This window comes from Cervus canadensis, chromosome 16 (genome assembly GCF_019320065.1).
Source record: "Cervus canadensis isolate Bull #8, Minnesota chromosome 16, ASM1932006v1, whole genome shotgun sequence".
Classification (NCBI taxonomy): domain Eukaryota; kingdom Metazoa; phylum Chordata; class Mammalia; order Artiodactyla; family Cervidae; genus Cervus; species Cervus canadensis.
In genome coordinates, this window is record NC_057401.1 from 11,755,746 (window position 1) to 11,770,027 (window position 14,282).

Genomic DNA, 14,282 nt, shown 5'->3' on the forward strand with positions numbered 1-14,282 from the left:
ATAAAACTGAGCAATTGTCTGAGTCCATCTCCTGAGGGAATAAAAATGCCTAATTCACAAAACATTTCATTCATTGTAACATTATTATGTAGTGGATGCTCTCCTATTTACTTGTATTCTGTACCATCCTTATTTAGGGGTTACTTTTTGAGACCTGCAAATAGTTTCCAAACATCTCTCAATCGAGAAAAATGTAACATAGTGAAGCTGGTTTTAAATGAGGGCTCTGTCTTAGTTAAGGTTCTCCCCAAAAGCAGAGCCTGAGACAAGATCATCTACCCTGGGATGTGATTCCAAGGAACAGGAGTAGAGGACTGGGCAGATTTAAACAGGGAAAGGGGGGAAGCTGAGCTGATCCAAAGCCACTTCACTGAACCAGGCACTTGAATGGGCAACTCTAGCTCCATAGCCCTGAGATGCTTTGAACTGCCTAGTAGAATGAGACCCTGATGTCTCCCTGAATAGTATGGGATGTGGGGATTATTTATCCTCCAACTCCCATCATTGCCCCAAGGGGTTTTAGTTCACTCCTGCTTCCAGGGTGTGCATGGGGCAGAATGGTAACTTGGCCTCTGGAAACAACAGCCTCAGGGAAGCCCCAGGTCAGAAAGTAAGAATTGTGTGGGGCAGCTGAGGCAAGGACCCAGTGGGTCACAACTTCACAGAGCTGTCACAGCAGTGACTGGGGTCAAAAGGTCACGGAAGAGGCTATAAGGAAGGACAGTGAAGACGCTGTCCTTGTGTTCAAGCAGAATTCCATTTCAAAGAAGGATACAATTCTGTAAATAAACCATGTTAATGCATCCTAAAGGAGATCAGTCCTGGGTGTTCATTGGAAGGACTGATGCTGAAGGTGAAACTCCAATACTTTGGCCACCCAGTGCAAAGAGCTGACTCATTTGAAAAGACCCTGATGCTGGGAAAGATTGAGGGCAGGAGGAGAAGGGGACGACAGAGGATGAGATGGTTAGATGGCATCACCGACACAACGGACGTGGGTTTGGGTGGACTCCGGGAGCTGGTGGTGGACAGGGAGACCTGGCGTGCTGCAGTTCATGGGGTCGCAAAGAATCAGACACAACTGCGCGACTGACCTGAACTGAAAGCATTCAGATCGACATTGCCGGTTAATATGTGAACACAGACAGATTCTCCTACTCTGTCAGATGGGTAGCAATGAATGGAGGTCAGCATAAAGGAAGTCTTCAGAGAAAGGGTGATACCTGAGTGGTTTCAAAGGACCATTGAGAGTCTTCCAGAAGTAAAGCAACGTAAGTGAACAAATCACCTATGCAAAGCCATGGAGGTTGGACAAGTCAGAATACACGCAAGAAAATACAGGGACTTCAGAAAGGTTAAAACAGAGATAACGTCTGGGGAAACGGTCAGCCATAAAGAGGGAGCAGAGCCCAGAAACACTGGATCCCATCCCAGGTACCTTGAAATCCTATCTACTGACAATTAAGGAACATAGAAAGATTGTTTTACACAAAAAAAGGAAGAAGGGAGTTATTCAATTTGCTTTTAAGAACAATAACTCTAATAACATCAGGGAAGGGAATTCATATGATCTCAAAGGAATTTCAGAGGTAGATTAAAGTTTATGTATATTGATGATCCCAAGATTAAAATATTTCAGATCTGCCAAACATCTCAAATCATAGAATATACAATAACCTATTTTTATGTAGGTGTACAGAACATTATAACTACATTAAACACAAGACTAAATGAAAACCATTACAAGGTTTCATCAGATTTTTGTGACAGTGCAGGTCTGTTATTTATTATTTAGCATTCACAGCACTTTACAATGCAGGTCTGGTAATAATTTAAACCCCCTGGTCATTCCCCTAGCCCTTTACCTCTGTGAAGCAGTGTGATAATTCAGGAAGACTACTGCCAGGATTCAGTTCAGAAGTGTAGCTTTCCCCACCACACTGAGAAGAAAATGAGTCATTTGGGTTTTTTATTGAGATGAGTAATGGGCATCCAATACACAAAATTGCCTTTCTCAATTTATTAATGTGCTAAGTTGCTTCAGCCATGTCCAGTGCTTTGCTGCCAGGCCCCTCTGTCCACGGGATTCTCCAGGCAAGAATACTGCAGTGGGTTGCCACGCCCTCTTCCAGAGGATCTTCCCGACCCAGGAACTGAACCCAGGTCTCTTGTGTCTCCTGCATCGGCAGGCAGGTTCTTTACCACTAGGGCCGCCTTAATAAATTTGCCAAAATAGTAATTCTAAGGCTCCTCACATGAATTCGTGTGCCAAATACAAGAGGGGGCTCATGTCCATGGAGGAAGAAGAAGCTAAAGACGTGACACTAAACATGAAGGGACAGACAGAGTGACAAAAGGAAGACTTAAAGGAGCAGCCAACTCGCGGGGCCTCAGTTCTGCGTCACCCAGAATGAGGAGCAACCCATTTCCCCTTTGCCAGACCGCTCACAAAAACTGATACTGATGCTGGGTGACGAGGATGACCCATCTCTAGAGAGGTAATCCAGAGCTCCTCGGTTTGTGTTCAAGCCCCTCTCCGTCATGGAGTCAAGTCTGCCATCAATTTTGGACCCATGGTCCACTCTGGCAGTCTGGTGAGATCTGGCTACCGAGAGACCTGGCTTGCTAGGAATGTAATGGACTAGGATTTTCAATACATCCCCCAGAGGGACCAGAACAAGCCTTACCATGGAGAAAGGTAAAAACAAAAATATACCTCTAAAAAATAGGATAGAATTGGGAGTTCATTGGTGATCCAATGGTTAGGACCTCGTGCTTTCACTGCAGGGGGTTATGGGTTTGATTCCTGGTCAGGGAACTAAGATTTTGTGAAAGAAAATAGGATCAAATTTTATTTAGCTCACTTCAAGAGACAGCTTGAATACTACCTATGGTAACTGCTGGTCATCTGACTTCACACACGCTATTTAACTTCTCTGGCCCTCAGCTCCCTAAAAATTAAGATAATAGTAGTAGCTACTTCATAGGTTTGTCACAGAATTAAATTAAATTTCAAAAGTGCTAACTATACCTGGCATATGGTACGTGTTCAAAAATATTAACTGTTGCTATAGTTGCTATTACTATTACTACTATACTGAGAACTGACAAATCTACAAATAGTGACCAATACTCTACTTCCTCCCTTAGTTTCAAATAATATTTGTCTCTGATTTTAATTCCTGCAGCAAAACAAAAGACTTTTTTAAACCAGGCTGCAAACAACTTTTTCTTTAGGAAGTCCTTTATATATTATCACCTACATTTGGCTTTTCTCTGAGCTCTAAAGAGCTCTATTTTTAATAATAATAATAATAATGAGTTATTTATTTTTTCTGTCTTATGTGGCTGGCAGAGGTTGTGTGTATATAAATGCTCAGATCCTAACTATACACTGAAATTTAATCAGCAGATCCTTAGGTGCTAAGCATAACTTTCTGGATGCACTATTTCTTGCTTCCACGTGGAAAATACCATATGGAATTGATGTGACCCATGCAAAGGCGGGTTGAGCTTTCTGATATTCACAGACATATTGGCCCCCGGATTAAATCTGAGATTTAATACACCAGAACTCAATCCTCTGACAGAGCCTGGTAACCACCAGACTGGAAATAGACTTTCTGGATGACTGCTGAGTTTCTAAATCACATTAGCCTTTTGTCAACTCACACAGCAGGTAAAGAGTGGAATAATTTAGAAACTCGACATCAGGGGGAAAGTACACACTCCAGAGAGGAAATAACCTCTGCAAGGCTGCATTTCTTCTTTGTCTTCCTCTTGCGCTACAGAGTGTCTCTTAAAATTATCAGGCATCTACCTACCATGCTTTGACTATGGGCCTGTTCTGTTGGGGTCTGCCAGCTCAAAGGGGGTAGATGCCACCCCTCTGGCATCTCACCTGAATCCCTGTGTTCTGTGACTAAGTCTCCAGAGACAAACATTTCTGACCCAAAGCAAATAAACTGCCTGGGGGGCTGGGCAGAATCTCAAGAAAATAAATAACAACAGCCAAAGGCAGAGTCAAAAGGAATGGTCCATAACGGAGGGGATTTCCCCCAATGTTTTAACGTGAACATTTTCTAAAATGAAAGTTGATAGTCTAGTATAACTGGTAGCTGCATACCCACCACCAAGATGGAGCAGCTGTTCACATTTTGGCATTCTGTTTGTCTGTATGTATCCATTTCACTGTGGCTATGTGTGTGTACACTGAGCCATTTGAACGTAAGTTGCTGGTATCAAAGACACTGCACCCCTAAATAGTTCAGTATGTATCTCCTCAGAATGAAGACATTCCCCTCTGTAACCTTAGTAGAAAAATCACACCTAAGCAAATTAAGAGCAACGAATATCACCTGATACTAGTCCACATTCCAATCGTCCTCCTTATCCTAAGACTTAAAGCACCATGTTTGATGACTATAGCTCTATCAGGCCCTTAGACTAGAGCAGTCCTCCAACCTCTCATTTTGGAGGCACTGGCGCCTGCCTGTGTCCGCATCAGCGGTCTATAAACCGTGCACCGGTGAGTGGTGATCGTGAGGGGAAGGAGCAGGAGGGGAGAAAGGTGCCCAGCACAGGAGAACCAGCCGGACTCCCCACCGCACTCAGCGTAGGGACAATGGCAGCCCGCCCAGCACACCCCTGCCCGTGCCCCACTTCTCAGACCTCGCAGACCTTGCTGCGGCCATGCTGGCCTCCTTGTGGCTTCCAACGAGCTAGGTTCACACCCAGTTCCACACTCTGGCCCTCTCTCCTCTTCCCGGGACGCTGGTCTCCCACAGATCCAAAGGGGCACTCACCCCCTCCAGGTCTTTGCTTATCTTATTTAAAATTGCAAACTACGCTCTCCACCTTACTGTTTCCTCACGGTGTATTTCACCATCTAGCTTTCTATGCATTTTGCTTCTTTTGTTAATTGCTTCTCTCAGCACCTGGATGGAGTTTTGTCTGACGGTGCCCAGGGCTGCACCCAGCTCCTCTATTAGCACCAATATCATCAGCTCAGTTCAATCACCAAGTATAAGACCCACTGCTGTGCTCCAGACGGAGAAGGCAATGGCACCCCACTCCAGTACTCTTGCCTGGAAAATCCCATGGACAGAGGAGCCTGGTAGGCTGCTGTCCATGGGGTCGCTAAGAGTCAGACACGACTGAGCGACTTCACTTTCACTTTTCACTTTCACACATTGGAGAAGGAAATGGCAACCCACTCCAGTGTTCTTGCCTGGAGAATCCCAGGGACAGCGGAGCCTGGTGGGCTGCCGTCTATGAGGTCGCAGAGTCAGACACGGCTGAAGCGACTTAGCAGCAGCAGCAGCTGGGCTCCAGACACTTGCAGAGCAGCAGGACCTCAGAGGCTCCCCTCGGAGCTGACACAAATCCAGGTCAGCAGTGAGGCTATGTCTCAGCATTGAGAATGGCCCTCAAAAGGCAGGTGAGACCCTGGAGCCCCCCAGAGCCATTCCCGAGCCCTAGAGTTTGCCTGGAGTTACAGCCAACCACACAGCCCACTCCTGCCATCCCCCTGCCCCCCTCATGAATCCCGCCACTATCTGTGCAGGTCTCAGTTTACCTGGGCCTGGCAACTCCTCAGTATGTCCATTCAGAACATCCCCCGCAGAAGCGCCCTCCCCTCCCCTCACTGGACCACTTCATCCCTCCAGCCACCCCCTCCCGCCTGCACTCCTCAGGACCACGGCCAAGAGGCAAGTGTGGCCAAGCCAGCTCAAACGACGTCCCCGGCATCCCTCCCCGCACAGTGTAGATGTCAGCACCTGGCCTCACATGTGCACAAGACCCTTCTTGACCTGACTGCCACCCTCCCCACCCCTTCTCCTGACACTCCTCACACCGGACCACACTAGGATATTCTCAGTCGTTTCTGGAATAATCCAGGCTCCTCATGCCTTGCAGTTACTTAACCTTCTCTGTTCCTCGCACCTTGGCTCCTACCCCATCACACCTCCAGACAGTCCTGAGAAACTTCTACTCTTCCTGCTGGTTTCAGTTCAAATGCTCTCTCTCTGGGCAGCTTTTCTGACCTGTGAGAACTTGGACTCTCCCTTCTGTTCTCACACAGGGAGTTTTGTCTAAAATGAATCTCACTCTAACAGTGTCACCTCACCATTATTTGGTTCTCTGTCTGCCAGCTAGATGTCAGCGTGGCCCTGGCCCTATGAAGGGACTGGCATCTTCCATCTTCCTATTCAGATTCTTTGGCAAAAGACTAGGTGTTTAATAAATTTGCACCACTTAGGTCTAAGGAGCTATTTTGCCCTGGGCAGAGCTATTTGCTGAGGGCCTTAAAGAGCAGAGTTAGTGACCCTCATCTTTCCCAATTCTGATTTTATGGCTGAGGCCTTGAGTTAATGGTAAATGTCCTCATTGTTTCGGTTTGCTGAAACATTATGTAAACCCAGCATCAGGCGGCTGTTTGACTGGCGACAAACAATTCTGCATTCCAGAGCATGCTGACCCTGTGGCCAGCTTGTTTTGTTTGCTTTTCACTAACAAAGAGCGTCTCATTTAAACTTCTGAAAGTTAAACCACATTCCATGTTCCCTTTTGCCCTCCCTCATACAAATGTCAGTGTGTGTTTGAGACAGACAGAGGAATAGAGGGAGCCAGAGACAGAAAGAGACAGAGAAGCCATGGAATTAGCTAGCTGCTATGCTTCAGACTACTGCTCATGCCCTGACCCAAAAGAGGCCTGGAGAGAGCGCCAAGGATTGGACACCAGGTCCAAAGAATCACACTGAAGTGCTGCTAGTCTCAGCAGACCACCTGCTCCCAAAGCATTAACAAACATGGACAACATCCTTGCCACGTCTCCACTCCGTCCTAGTTCCCTCTTGGTGGTTCAGATGGGAAGAATCTGTCTGCAATGCAAGAGACCCAGGTTCGATTCTTGGGTCAGGAAGATCCCCCAGAGAAGAGAATGGCTACCCACTCCAGTATTCTTGCCTGGACAGAGGAGCCTAACAAGTTACAGTCCACAGGGTCACAAAGAGTCTGACTCTGAGACGTTATCTTTTCCACCCAAATGAGTTGAGACAATTAGATGGGCCTTACATTCTGCGCATGGTCAACCCTCAGTAAACAGCAGCGTTAGGAGTTTTCCAAGGAATTCTCTAATTTTCTACAACTAAAAATCCTCTACATTGTGAATAAGCTTCTGTTGTTTCTACCTATGACATGCTGACATGGGTGCAATATCACTTAGTGTTATTATTGAGAAATCTTCAACTGTTATCCATCTCCACAAAAGATCTTCACTCATGGTTCTGTGCGGGGTGAGTTGTGGGGAATACAGAAGGACACTTGGGCTGCTAGAAGGCTCACACTAAGAATTTACAGACTGCAGGCTGAAGGTGAAGGAGCATTTCTTGTGAGGCCTAGACTCCTTCCCCTTACTGTTGGTATTGTTTTAGTTTGTCTGGTTTGAACCAAAGCCAGCTGAATCTCCTCCAAGTTCTAGTCACGGTCAGATCTCAGGAGACAGCCTGTCTGTTCAAAAAAAAAAAAAAAAAAATCTGCCTGGACATCCACCCCAGCCCGAGTCATGACAGATCACTGATGCCTTGTGACCCCAGCAAGTGTCCCCATTCCATTCACGGTGAAAGGAAGGGGCAACAACATTAAGCGCTGTAATCTCCACATCTGAGGTTACTGGAGCCTGAATAAGAAGCCCTATGAGCAGATGAGGCTGCAGGGCCAGTTTCCATCTGGCACAGTCGGCCTCTCCTGCCAGGCATCTCTGTCTTCTTCATTTTTTCCTCTGTTTACTCACGGGTGCCTCCTCTCAGGGCCTCAAGGCACTTTTGATTGTCCGCCTCTAATTAGTGAGCATATAATGGGCCTGACCCTGACCAATTCCCTGAAAAGCTAGGAGAGAACCAGAAGAGGGGTCTCCACTCACAAGGAGCTTATAATCCAGAGGTGGAGGTAAAAATGACAACATTAAAAATGGAATAGAGATACGAAATATACTGCATGCGTGTATTTGGAACTTCCCAGGAGGCGCTAGAGATTAAAAACAAAAACTCCACCTGCCATTGCAAGAGACATATGGGTTTGATCCCTGGGTCAGGAAGATCCCCTGGAGGAGGGCATGGCAACCCACTCCAGTATTCTTGCCTGAAGAATGCCATGGACTGAGGAGCCTGGTGGGCTACTGTCCATGGGGTCACACAGAATCAGACGCAGCTAAAGCAACTTAGCACACACACAGGCATGCACATGTTTGGGGCCTTTTGACAAATAAGCTTTTCTACAAATGGCTGAGATCATCTTCAGATCAGCATTTAAGACCTATCCATGAAGAGGGCAGAGGTGGGGTGGGATATGACTCAGTACTTTAAATAATCTACTTTTCAAACACTATGGAACTAAATTATAGTGATTTCAACCAGTTTTCATTTAACTACAGTCTGGCTTTTTAATTTAGTGAAAAAATCCTCATCAAATTTACCATATTAAATTTGTTTAAACGTGTAAGAATATACATATTTTATTAACATAGACTTTACTCCATCTCCCTATAGCTGTCTATATATATAAAATACCTGTATGTACATATATACATGTTTTTCTTTTCTACCAAGAAAACTCAGAGAAAATTTTAATGTTAATCGCTATACACTAATACAACAGAGATATATGGTAATTAATATTATAAATGATTTAATAGGGACCTCCCTAGCTGTCCAGTGGTTAAGACTTTGCCTTCCAATGCAGGCAGTTTAGGTTCAATCCTGGCCAGGGGAACTAAGATCCCAAATGCCTCATGGCCAAAAACCCAAAGCATAAAATACAGAAACAATATTGTAACAAATTTAATAGACTTTAACAAGGGTCCCCATCAAAAAATCTTAAAAAAAATAAAATAAACTGCATAGTGAAAAAGAAGCTAAGTACAGCAGACAGAGCTTAGATATTGGAGAAAAGAAGCATGAATTAACCGGTTCCTTTCTCATGATATGAATTTGAAAAGAATAATAATTCTTATCTCATGAGGTGTTATTATGGAGGGGGAAGAATTAATGTACATAAAGTGTCTAGCACAGTATTAAATATGCTGTTCTAACCTGCCTAGTATACCTTTGGCCATTAGGCATAAACCATTAAAAACTATGATAAGTTAACTTTGTTAACAGACATTATCCTTGTAGCCTAGAATCATCAACCAAGAAAAAAAAAATAGAAAGGAAAATAACAGTACCAAAAAAAAATGTTTCAATGTATCTAAAAGGAATGAGGTTTTAGAAGGCCTGGTATCTAAATATCAGGATACAAGATTTACCAGTCATACCTTACCACTTTTAGTAATTGCAGCCACATTCCAGTGCAGAGCTGCCCTGGAAAGGCAACTCTTTCCAGGTGGAAAGAGTTGGAACCATATGGAAAGGAAGCTTGGCTAACAAGCTAGAATTACAGACAGCTGATCAAGAAATTCAGTAGGTACCTGATAGAGAAGCCCCAGATGATACCCTTTCTGTGGAGAAGACTAATACTGATTTGGGAAATGGGATTCTGGCTGCTGGAAAGGGGAGGTGGAGTCAGAGATGGTTTCTTTCTCGCAGAGCTCCCCCACAATGGCCTACGGGACAACAGTGATCAAGAGTAGGCTGACAGTGCTTAGAGGCTGACTGCTCCCAAATGACAAGGGCAAATAGGTAAAACCACCATGATGGGGACCCACAACATTCCGTAAGAATTTCCCTGCAAAATTTCAGTTCCTGCAGGGGTCAGAGTGGAGTCATTTCAGGAAAGAGACATCTTGTTCATGGGGCCTGGATGCCAGATCCTGAACAGTGGTGGTATCCCAGAACACAGGGGAACAAAGAGGCAAAAAACCATAAGCTCCAGAATCAACCAAAGTAGTAACGCCATCTCCTAAATCCTATAAAAAGGAATAAATATATTGTAAGCACTGATTATACAAGGCCTCCCTGTGTTCTCTAAACAGCTCTACCATGTAGCCAAAAAATGTGTATTTTAGCCATAAGGAGCTTTAAACATGTAACTGACCATAACTGTCTTCTTGGAATTCGGAAGAGTCTTTGAGGTAATGCTACAGATTACCTAGCTTTCCTAACAAAACTAAGACATTCATGCCACTGCCTTCTTACTCTCATCACATTCTTTAAATTAGTTAAGCGAGGAGGCCGTTAGACTGAGGTGACTCGAATGTTCTAATGCAGTGCTAACGTTTGGCACCTACATAAGCAAACCAAAATCTAAGCCTCAAGGTCAAGAAATCAAAACCGAACAGAACCAATCACAAACAACCAACTAGACTTTCCTGAATGAGGCAATAGTTTAAGTTATAGCCAATCATATATCTCCTTCTAAGGACATAATCTCTTTCTAAGTCTCCTCTACCAAAGTCTTGCTTTTGACTCTTAACTACCTCTGGTTTGTCTCTGCCAGATCAGAGCCCATATTCACTCAAATAAACTTTTAAACATTTTAATATGCCTCGGTTTATCTTTCAGCATTCAAACTCTGTCCTAACTACCATCCTAGCTTATTGTCATGTTCTCTGACATTTAAAAGGGAAAGTGTTTTAGAGATCATCTGGCCCACTCCACCCCCACCCTGCCCCCACCACAGTTTAAAAGAAAGGAACCAAGACTGAGGTAGATCGAAGAACAGTCACAATCATAATAATGCTACTCTTTATCCCTTCATGAACGCTAGCCAAATCATTTTAGCAACACCTAACTACATCCACATAAGTTGCCAGTGCTCAGCAATATGACTAGCGTAACTCAGTTATGAGTAACAGAAAAACTAAAATGAAAAATAAAGTGACATATCATGTGCAGTCACATGAGAAATCTATTATTTTGAAGACTGCCACAAATGCACTGCAATTTGGATTCCCAAAGACAACTGGGAAACAGAAAGTGTTCTTAGTCACACGAAGCTTATAGTGACAGTCAATTCTCCAAGCAATTCACACATCATGGAAATGAATTTTTAATTATAATTTTATAGGGCTGTATTTTTAAAAGCAACTTAAGGATGTTTCATTAAAATGAGCATTTCACTAAAATGACTAGACTTCTGAAATCCAACTACAGTTTCCTTCACTTCCTCTCCTTCCCCACTCCCTCCAAGCCACCACCAGTCCACACTCAACTCTGACCCCACTTGCCCAACATAAGCCCACAGGAACCATCACTGCAACACCCTGCTGGCCTGCAGAAAATCATTCTGGTCTCTCCCTTTATCTCTCAGCCACAAATTGGCAAGTCCCTCTCTATGTCTAGGTGGTCCTTTTGTTTGCCTTGAATAGATCCACTTTCACATTCTCTACAGCACCCCCCACAAATTGATTCCATATTGCAGCCTAAATCCTACCCAAATCCACAAGAAGAACCAAGCGCCTATTACAGGTACCAATTCATCAGGAAAGTGCACTGAACCAACACAAGAATAAGTCTGCAACACGATGCCAGTGAATTCAGCTTTCTGCATGAAACTTTTCACATAACTGGCCAGAGAGAAGCCCACTCCTGACTCTCAACAACACGCTATTCTTGCTGTTTAGTCGCTTAGTCATGTCCAACTCCTTGCAACCCCATGGACTATAGCCTGCCAGATTCCTATGTCCATGGGATTTTTCAAGCAAGAATACTGGAATGGGTTGCCATTTCCTGCCCCAGGGGATCTTCCCAACCCAGGAATCCAACCTGCATCTCATGCCCTGGCAGGCAGATTCTTTACCGCTGGGCCACCAGGGCAGCTCATGTATACACCAACATGTATACTGTGTTAAAGCACACGTAAGGCACTGCCTGTTCGCTACAGTTCACGTTAACAAGTTAGATGGTTTGCCGAAAGAGCCACAGATCTTGAGATCAGCTGATAGAACAGCTGAGGCCAGCACCAAGTGACCAACGGAATGCTGAAACTGCAGGATGCAGATTGTAGTATTTATCAGTCAAGTGATTCACGTGGTTATCTCAGTTTGAAGCACTGACCTAAGACTTCTATGAAGTTGTCTGGCTCAGGGGAAAAAAATAAAATCTCAAAAAAAGGACAGAGTAAAAGAGAACTAAAGAAAAATGAGATGTGTTTTACCATAATGTAAGTCAGAAAAAGAAACCTTTAAATCCATTTTGAACAATATTTTCCTACTATTAATGTAGTCTTTCCTATACTTAGTAAATAAGAGTAGCTATCACTACAGAAAATTTGTGAAGTGAGATAATTTCAACTTAGTGTAAATGTTATGGTATATATGGGCCTGTAATGAACTCCAATTTCTAAATATAAACATAGGCATGTAATTTTAAAAGAGAAAATCAGCTTCCCTTTGCCATTTCAAAAACATGACTACTGGACAAATATTTAAGGAATAACCACTTGAAGACTGCCAAACTATTTCCCTGCCCTGAGAATCACCCCTCTCTGCCCCTCCAGTCCCGCCCACTTGCCGGTCTGGCTCTGAACTCAGCCCCGTTTTATTAGCCCACCCACACATAACATGAATCCCAGCTCTTCTTCCAGACTCCCTCCTCTCCTCCCTGCTATTTCTGTATGTGGCTTCTCCTATTTCAATAGTAGAGAGGCTCCTTTTCTTTCCAATCTTGCTTATTCCTCAGTTCCCACATATAATTTTGGTTTTATCAATCACTTCCTCTCCTATCTCTTCAGTCTCTTATTGTTTATTTCAGTTTTTCCTCTTAGGTAACACCAAGTGGAGCATGAGTCTCCATCACCCTAACACACCCATCCTTCTCCTGACCACCCTGATTAAGCATCCTTTTCTCTTCAGCATGTCATCTCCAAGCTTTCGAAGGAGTGGTCTACTTGAAAGAGTAAATGACTTCTATTTCCTCGTCAGTTTCACATGCCTTGCATGCTAAGTCACTTCAGTCATGTCTGACTCTTTGTGACCCTATGGACTGTAGCCCGCCAGTCCATGGGGATTCTGTTCATGGGGATTCTCCAGGAAGATTACTGGAGTGGACTGCCATGCCCTCCTCCAGGGGATCTTCCTGACCCAGGGATCGAACCTGAGTCTCTTACATCTCCTGCATTGTCAGGCTGGTTCTTTACTACCAGTGCCGTCTGGGAAGCCTTGCACACGCCTTAACCAAGTGCAAACACACTGACAGCAGAAATGGCAGACTGAGGCTGGGTGTAGCTGGGGGAACCTGGAGATTGCCAAGAGATTCCCACCAGCCTATGGCCACCTCTCATACTCCCCACTCCATGTTCTAGACACAGGGCCAACATCCAGCCATCATCCAACCAAGAGGCATGAGGGCTCTGGTTGGCTAGATCATGTAGGTTTAGAATTTGGGATTTTTAAGTGAAACAACAATTTCTAAATATTAGCCAGTAATTTGATTTTTTAAACACTGAGAATGAAATAAAATACCTCTTCTGGATTCAGCCTATAACCATGAAATTTGCAAACTATGCTTTAAATCACTGGTGGCCACAGTAAAGAATCTGCCCACAATGCAGGAGACCCGGGTTCAATCCCTGGGTCAGGAAGATCCCCTGCAGAAGGGAGTGGCAACCCACTCTGGTATTCTTGTCTGGAGAATTCCGTGGACAGAGGAGCCTGGCGGCCCCAGTCCATGGGGTTGCAAAGAGTTGGACATGACTGAGCAACTAACAATACACACGCCTTATATCTAAGAACAGTTCTCTTAAAAAGTCATCAGTGACCACATAGCTGCTATAAACAATGGCCTTTCTCATCTAATTTTCTTCACCTTTTTGTGTGTGTTTGGGGGGGGGGGGGGGGGGGCAGGGGGTTGGTATCATAAACTGCTGTGTTAAACTGCAATAACCAAAATTCGGTGACTCCACTCTTTGCTTATTGTTCTGCCATTGCCTTTCTTTAGCTTATCTGACTTGATCATTTTATTTTCCTTCAAAAACCCCTAATTGCAAAATCATCTAGTATCTGGGAGTCAACTACTTCCACTACAAAGCTCACTCCCCACAAAAATCTCCAGCTTCCCTCCTGAGCTCCAGCCTCAGACTTCTGTACATGGGTACCACACTCCCAAAATATGCTGTGCTGACTCATCCTCTTCCTTAGCATTGGTGCCACCAATTCTACTTCTTCTATCCCTTTCCTCTGAGCCAATCAGCCTCAAAACTCCATCAGTTGGGCTCCCCAATCAATCATCACTTCTTTTCTGTGTCCTTTGCAGAATCGGTCATGAATGTCTCCACTTCTTCTTTCTCCTTGACTCTCATTAGCTCTCTCAGCTGAAGGACTAATCCCGGAGCCTGCAAACCCA